Genomic DNA, 7706 nt, shown 5'->3' on the forward strand with positions numbered 1-7706 from the left:
GGGGGGGGGCAGTGTAACACTTCAGAAAGGACCTCGCTGCCACTCTCAGTCCTCCTGTCCGTCAAGCCCAGGCACTTCTCAGAATCCCTTCCTTAAACAGGGCCCATTTGCCAAATGGGTCTCACAGAGAAGGGTTGAGCATGGCCACAACTGGGTTCAGACTCTGATTCATATCCGTACCCACAATGACTATAGCATTCATCATACAGTGTGGGTTCTGAGTCTTACAAGTTTTATACTAGGGCATGAAATAAGGGAAGAGGAAGGAAAAAAGTCCTCTTCCTCTCCTCAGCCCAAAGACAAGCCACAGGAACATGTTGCTAGTGAGTTTTTCTCAGGCATTCTCCCTTCTCTGCTATCAGGGCCCGTCTCCCCAGGAATTAATTGGTGCACCTTATACCCTGCCTATGCCTTCCCGCCGCAGTCCAGTGTTCCATCCCAGGTCAGCCTTCTCCTACACACGAAACTCAGCCCGTTCCAACTGAACTCCTCTGCGTATTTGAAAGAAAGGAACCCACTGAGCAGATGGTTGCACTGGGCAGGTATGACTTTGTAAGTGGGTTGTTAGCAACCTAATTCGACCTCTGCTGGGAGAAGCTGGGGCAGAAAGAGGGCAGAGATGGGACAAAGTACAGGCCATGGGGGTAAAATGTTTCTGCAACGGAAGCTGGCTAGCACCATGGCCAGCCTACCTGTGCTGAGACTGAGTGGGGAGAGAGAAGAAATGGAGGCCAGGGGGTTGCAGGCCAATGGGCAGCGGACGGTGTATTCCCCATCCCCTCTTATCTTTTTCAGCATTCTTTCTGAACTCTAGTACATAACACTATGCACACAGCTCATGACTATAGTCTTGTCCAGTTATTTATTTTTAACATGGCATATTGACATCTTCATTGATAGGAAGCCCTTAAAGCAATTGGTTGTCTAAGATATTCATTTGGGCTCAATCACAGGCTACTTTACATTGATCTGTTTATTAGAGTATCTTTACTCCCGACTAAGCTACTCTTCAAAGAGTGACTTTGAAAAAGAGCAACTTCCACCCAAATGCTCAACTCAGTGGTAAGCAGTGCAGCAAGAACTCGAGTAGTTGCTAGGTTTAAAGCCAGGGGATGATATTAGAGATCTACAGTTAAATAAGAAAATGAGCTTTAAAAAAAAGACTACTCTTAGCCTCATCACTGGGTGATCACCCTGGATTTTAGGATGGGCATCCCTGGCCTTCAGGGCAGCAGAGAACAGAGACTTGCAAAATAAAATACTTGGGAAGTTTTAATACAAATACCTGACTTCCCTTTTAAAGATGAAATGGTGATCATCCCGGTGGGACTGGGATGATATGTTTAGGGTTGTAGTTAAGGCATGACGTGAGACGAGACATGCATGGTACACGGCTGCAGCAGAGGTGTGGGGCAGAGAGAGATGCAGCACCCATTAATTATTTATTATGCTTTGGGGGCCATGCTGAGTATGATACAAATGCAGTAATTTAATCTTTATGGAAACACCTAATTTTTACAGATAAAAAAACTAAGACCCAGGACGGCTAAATAACTTGTCCAAGGCAATATAGGTGGCCATTAAGTGGGCAGAAACAGGATTAAGGTCTAGACAGATTTATGCCCAATGCTCTCACTCTCCACTCTGTAACCCCAACCCCTCCTAGAACTTTTCTCATACTTGCCCCATGCAGGGGCAGTGAATTCTTTAAAGTGGCTCTTCCAGCCTAAATCTCTAACTCCCACCATAGGACCTTTCCCCGAATGGGTCTGGGAAAGAGGTGGGGGCAGGTATTGATAGGATTCACCTGTGAGTAACTGATAACAGGATTTCCTGGAGTGCCATCCTGCTGTGTAGAAAAGCAGCCCTCTGAGAAGCAGGAGGAGGGAGCTCATTACCAGCAAGAGCCAGGAGTGGAGCATCCTCTCGACCTGAGATCCCTGCACAGTGAACTTCATGGATCTGGAGGACAGCTATACCATCACAGGAGCAGCAGCGGAACCAGGAGCCAGATCATGGGACAGAGTGATGGACTCCCAACTCAAGGAGCAAGTTCAGATGAGTGCTTTTGTGCAGGAGGCTGGCTTGCTGAGAGGGGTGGCTCTGGGCACTAAATTCAGGGAGCTGGAGTTGCTGACCTACAGAGTTTGAGCTGAATGCTTTTGAATGGAAGTTTACAGCAGAGTGGCATGCCCCTTTGAGCATTTATTAGCACACCTGAAATTGTGTCACACGTCCTGGTAAACAACTACTTGAGCATTTCTCACTGGTATTACAACTTTCTAACTTCCTTGAGAAACCCTTTAATCATGAATTTTGTCTGTGAGTTCTGTGTAGCCATTGAAAATGATATTAGAAACTTAGACGTACATTATAGAACATTAATTAAGTCTGCGTGCCTCCCTAACCCAAATGAACAAAAAGTCTCAGCGAAGGGTGAAGGAATGACAAGGACAAGGTGAGGAGGGCTGGTTCTTCAACATTGAAGGAATCAAATTAGGGAGGGAAGGCCACTGGGGAAGGGTAAAGAAAGAGAGCTAACATTAGTAGAGTGGGTTTTATGTACACATTACATGATTTCATTTCAATAGCTCTAGAGAGTAGCCACTGCACATAAAAGGAAACTGAGGCTTAGGGAAGTTAACTTGCCCTGAGTCACAAGGCTGGTAAGATTAAAGTGCAGTTGAAATTTGAACTTGGCTGGTCGGGCCTCAAAGCCTGTGTCTTTCCACCATGCCCTGCTGCAAGCCAGTTTTCCTTTCTTCCCTTCCCAGAAATGTCCAAACTAAAGCTGGGAAACACTGCTCTACTCAAGAGGTCTAACCAGTAATTACATAGCATTTGAATGGAGTAGAGCCTGCTTCCCACAGGAAATAAAACTGTCATCCCAACCAAGGACTTTAATATACAATAAGAGAGGATTAAGAGAGAGAGAGACAGACAGACAGACAGACAGACTTACGATGTGCATTAAAAACGCTGTTCCCACAACCAAAAAGGGGATGAAGGGAGACGTCGGATAGGGCAAGATATGACAAAATACCCATTTATAAACTATCAAGGGCTCATGCGGGAGGGGGGAGCGGGGAGGGAGGGGAAAAATGAGGACCTAATGTCGGGGGGTTTAAATGGAGAGAAAATGTTTTGAGAAACTATGTACAAATACGCTTTACACAATTGATGTGTGTATGGATTGGGACAACAGTTGTATGAGCCCCTAATAAAATGTTTAAAAAAAAAACAAAAAAAACGCTGTTCCCCTCTGAACCCTTTTATGAATATAGCCTACACTTAAATGTCAGTGAGCCTCATCAAGAGATAATCTACTCGGTGGGGCTGGAGCCACCATTGTCATCGGAGGCAATGCCCCCCAGTAGCAGCCATACCCAGGCCTGGTGATAGCACAGCAAGAGATGTTCAAGAAGTGTTACAAAATAGGGTCCCTCCTGAGAGAAGGTCCAGCTGACTGAGCTGGTGAGAGAATCGATGAAGAGCTCTCCATATGAGGACCACTCGACCACGCACAGGGTGCGTAACTTACACACAGGATTGCTTGACGAACGCGTTTAGATCTATACTGAAAGTAAAGCAAAATGCCAAAGATCATCTTTTCAATGGGGAAGCAGATCCCTTTGGGACCCGCAATGAAATGACCCAGTAGCAATGTCTTAAGTGCTTGATTCCACTTACATCTGGCTCTATTTGGGAGCTAAATTCAGCAGAAGTCTCCAGGGTCAAGGAATGGCTCTGAATAAAAATAGTCTTGGAAATCTGTCAAGGAGTAGGAAGGAGACAAGAAGGCAGGGTGATTCACTCCAAATGGCAGCTCCCAAACCCAAATCCCCATTCCTGTTCCAATACGAAGCCAATGTGCAAAACAGGCCCAGAGCAAACTGTCCTCTCCCAACGGCCTCCAAAAAAGGTTGCCAAAGAATTTCATACGGAAGCAAGCAGATTTATTGTGCCATTCACCTCTCCTATAAATCTAACTCAAGCTACTTCTGCTATGAACCAATCAGATTGATGCTGGCGGACCACCCAGGATAGTTAAGGGGTTTCCTCTGGCAAGCAAGAGGGACCCTGTGTCCCACATTTCCCAAATGACCAAGTAGCTAGAGGAGCTTTGGTGAGTGTGTGTATCTGTTTGCTGCCCTTCTATTAATTTTACCTCTTATTGTCTCTCTCCCTTGCACACAGTTAAGCTATACTGATATCAGGATCATGTATTAAGATTGTATGCCCTTTCAAAAGCACAACTACCCCTGGCTGAAGAACCACCTGAGCCATCATTTTACTGATTAGTTAATTCCTTTTAACTCATACTGAGCCTACGAGGGGGCTTCAAAAGTCCATGGAAAAATCCCATTATCTTTTGGCTTCATTTTCCCATGAACTTTCTGAAGCTCCCTCGTACAGGTGCCAAATGCTATACCATGATACTCAGCTCACTGCCATGGACTCGATGCCAACTTATGGCGGACCCATAGGACAGGCTAGAACCGCCTCTGTGGTTTTTCAAGACTGTAATTCTTTATGGGAGTACAAAGCCCTGTCTTCTACCCATGGGGTGGTTGGTGGCTTAGAACTGCTGGCCATATGACTGGCAGCCCAGTGAGTAACTCACTATGCCACCAGGGCTCCTATGAGAACACAAGGACTAGAGCTGTGGTGCTCAACCTTCCTAATGCCGCAGCCCTTTCATACAGTTTCTCATGTGGTGACCCCCAACCAGAAAATTAGTTTTATTGCTACTTCCTAACTATCATTTAGCTACTGTTATGAATTGGGCGATCCCTGTGAAAGGGTTGTTAGACCCCAAAGGGGTTGCGACCCCCAGGTTGAGAACTGCTGGACTAGAGGAAGATATGCTTCCTAGGCACATGCTTATCCCAACCCCCCAACAGCTATCTCTCGGAAGATCTTTATGATCTTTTTCTTCAAGGTGATTTCCTCCAAAACTTCAAAGTCTCACAAAACCTGGGGGTGGGAGGTGGTGTGTTTGTGTCTCACAGTTGGGTGGGGAGGCAGGCACACAGATAACAATATCATATGATAAATTCTCCCAAAGTATGGATCCAGTGCCCATGTATGCTGGGAGCGCAGGTGAGAGTGTAATTAACCCTATCTTGGCGGATTAGGAAAGACTTCTCAGAACCGGTCTTGGTGGGATGAGTAAAGGGGTGACAGGTGAGAAGGAGGGAAGAGAGAGGACGATGCCGGGAGTGGGAATGGCTTAGGCCAGGGCTCCGCAGCACCCGTCCCCTCCACCAAAAGGCCAGTTGGCAATGACGGGGAACATTTGGGGCCATCACAATTAGGGGTGCTGTTAGGATCTGGTGAGTAGAGGATAAACAGTCTACAATCAGGAAAGAGCCCGTCAAAGCAAAGACCTGTGCGGCTCAAAACGTCAACAGTGCCAGGGTTGAGAAACCCTGCTTCAGGCAAAGGTATAGAAGACAGATGGTGTCAGTTTAGAAGGGAGGACTTACGTGTAACTGTGGTAAGCACAGAGCTTCAACTGATTGTTGCAATGGATGAGAAGGCGTCTTATGACACAGTGTACTGAGCACTGGGCTGCTCAAGAAGGTTGGCAGTTTGAACCCATCCTCCGCTCCATGGGAAAAAAACGAGGCAATCCAGTTCTGTAAAGATTTGCAGCCTTGGAAACACTATAGAGTTGAAGGGTAGCTGTGAGTCAGAATCCACTTGATGGCGGAGGTTTTAGCTGTGGGGTTTTATGGATGAGAAGAACCAGAAGAGAAGAGGAGGAAGAACTGAATTTCCAAGGAGCTGGGTTATAAGGTTGGACTGCTGCTTATTCTCAAAACAGGAAACAGTGTCAACAAAGTTGGGCCGTTGGGCCTCTAGAATCCTAAAGTATGTTAGGACTTCACTGTCCTGTGAAATGAAAAGTGCATCTCTCAAGAGCCTCAACAGGAACACATACATGCACACCCATGTTCCTCGCGGCGCTAAATGCCAGCAGTGGAAGAAGGGACGATGAAGGCACACAGTGGATTGCCACCCAATACTAAAGAATATCCATGAACCCGTGGAACACCTCAGCACACGGATGAAGCCAGGGCATTGTCCTGAATCACAAAAGGACAGTTATCGAATGAGACCACAACTATAAGAAGTCAACAAAAGTTTTCACACCAAAAGAAACATGCTTTGATGGCAGTGGGGCTGGGGCGAGAAGGGAGCGAGAAGTTGAGGCAAGAGGCAGACAAGTGGTAAGGTGGGTGAAAAGGAAGGCAATCAATGCACAACAGGAGGGAGGTTGGCAAAAGATGATGGGGACGGGCCAAGGCACTGGAAGGCCGGCAAGAATGAGAGGAAGCAGAGGCAGATACAGTTTTACACACAATCCTGGAACAGTGGTGATCTAAGAGTAGATGCTTGAACAGACATGCCGGTTAAGCAGGAAAAGGGAGTGAAAATGGAAGTATACACACATACACATGAATATATATATATATAGATAGATAGATAGATAGATAGATAGATAGATAGATAGATAGATAGATAGATAGATATAGTATTGACACAGAGGATATTATATATATTTACCATTGCTGAAAATGTACCCATGAATGTAGTGGAGCACACAAGGGCCACAGTTACGAGAATTTCTTTGTCGTTACCGAAGACCTTCAGGGAATGAGGTGCTGGGGCCTGGGGACCAGGTCCACAGTCTCAGGAGACACCAAGGTCACTTGATGTAACATTTTACACCACCCTTTGGCGAGCAGCTAATGAGGTCTTAACTGCTCGTAGGCTACAATGGCTGGTCTCCACCCTTCCAGAGGAAAGAAGGGAGATGAAAAGCAAAGGACCGGTGGAAACAATTAGTCCAACGGACTAACAGCCCTGTAAACACCTGGAGATCCGAAGCACTAGAAGGTGCCCAGCTACCACTGCCAACTGCTCTGAAAAGGATCACATTAGAAGGGAATGTGGAAATAATCACAGAATCATGAGAGAGACCAGACTTATAGGTCAGATAGACAGACAGAACCCCAAGACTAAGGCCCTTAATCACCTTGAGGTCTGGAGCTGAACTCACCTCGTGGTAGAAGAAGCAACCAGTGAAGATCCAAAGGGCAACATTTATCCGAGGACAAAGTTTAAGGGTCACGAAAGGAGGAGGCACAGAAACAAGAACCGGAGTGAGGGAGGTAGGATGAGCGACAGTACACTGAGGGGACTGCAATGGATGAGTTCAGATGGGGATGAATCATTGAATGTAAAACTGACGATCTGTTCTGTAGACCAGAGGTTCTCACCATGCGGGTCGTGACTCCTGTGGGGGTCGAATGATGCTTTCACAGGGGTCACCTAAGACCACTGGAAAACATATTTCCGATGGTCTTAGGAACCAAGACACCGCTCCTCTATCCGTCTCCACGCAGGTCTGCCCACATGTAGATACTACCACATGAGTACCCGGCATGAAGACTTACCTGTGCTATACCATGCTCCAAGACAAAATTTCATTGACTTGTCATTAGAAATAAATATTTCACAATATATAATTACAAACTATTTTTGTGATTCAATTTTTAATTATGTTCAATTTGTAACCATGAAAATACATCCTGCATAGCAGATATTTACATTATGATTCATAACAGTAGCAAAACAACAGTTAGGAAGTAGCAATGAAAATAAATTTATGACTGGGGGGGTCACCAGAACATGAG

The sequence above is a fragment of the Echinops telfairi genome, unplaced genomic scaffold, assembly GCF_000313985.2.
Source record: "Echinops telfairi isolate 266 unplaced genomic scaffold, ASM31398v2 ScPeMD7_7458;HRSCAF=8496, whole genome shotgun sequence".
In the NCBI taxonomy this organism is placed as follows: Eukaryota; Metazoa; Chordata; class Mammalia; order Afrosoricida; family Tenrecidae; genus Echinops; species Echinops telfairi.